This window comes from Anneissia japonica, unplaced genomic scaffold (assembly GCF_011630105.1).
Source record: "Anneissia japonica isolate Jap-2015-1 unplaced genomic scaffold, ASM1163010v1 scaffold264683_len1024_cov151_single, whole genome shotgun sequence".
In the NCBI taxonomy this organism is placed as follows: Eukaryota; Metazoa; Echinodermata; class Crinoidea; order Comatulida; family Comatulidae; genus Anneissia; species Anneissia japonica.
Window position 1 is genome coordinate 1 of NW_022752933.1, and position 1,024 is coordinate 1,024.

The window sequence follows — 1,024 nt, forward strand, 5'->3', positions numbered from 1 at the left end:
AAAGAATATGGTCATAATAAATAAAACCATAATGAAAATGTTTATATTTAGGATAGATCGTTTTACCATAAAAGAGGGAATTATTAACCGGGAAAATTATTACCTTGAATTGAATACTGTAACCGTAGAAGAGGTGAGAGAAAGAAGTATAACGATTTACGGAAACAATTCATTTCATTTCATTTCATTTCATTTCATTTATTTATTCGACCAATACACATAAAACAAATAATAATAATAATAACAACAACAACAACAGCAGCAGCAGCAGCAGCAACAAATAATAATAATAACAACAACAACAACAGCAGCAGCAGCAGCAGCAACAACAACAACAACAACAACAACAACAACAATAATAATAATAATAATAATAATAATAATAATAATAGAAGTAAGAATCATTGTCTTCTAACTTTTCCATATATATTGTTGCGGGTCAGCGCGAACGCAGTCCCTCGCTACCACAAATTTCGCACACGAGTCCAACATTAGTGGAATCGCAAGGGTCAACCTAGCCGAATGTACAATGCCGAGGCCTCACCCGGGAGGACTTCCTTCTTGATCAAAGTCACTCCAATGCCAGGTAAGTATGCGTCTAACATACATCAGTAAATTTACCATGCTATACAAGTGTCACTTCGATAAACATTTTCAATCTTCAGTTTTACTAAATACATGCTTGCAATACAAACTTCAATATTACAGTATAATAATTAATATTATTTAAAACAGCATTTTAAAATATAAATTATACTTCATTATATATTAAACTGTCCTGATTACGGTATTATTCAAATTAGGTTGTATCTCCACATTAATATAATATCTAAGTACATGACATAGCTGTTTAGACACCATCGTTCATTACTTATATTTTTTTGATAGGCCATGTGTAAAATCACTTGAAGTCTTTAAGTATAAAACCGAAACAAGCCGATAGGTGGCGTTGTTTATACCGATGGTGACGATCGTGACTAATATACTTAATTTACTATTCATAACAGGGCCACACTACATACAG

At 32.1% G+C, this 1,024-nt stretch overlaps 1 non-coding gene across 1 annotated transcript; it reads right to left on the minus strand.

Moving 5' to 3' along the window:
* Positions 1 to 433: 433 nt before the first annotated feature.
* On the minus strand, positions 434 to 594 carry LOC117122476. The gene has a single exon (XR_004447716.1). It is a non-coding gene; the product is annotated as a U1 spliceosomal RNA (small nuclear RNA).
* Between the last annotated feature and the right edge of the window lie 430 nt (positions 595 to 1,024).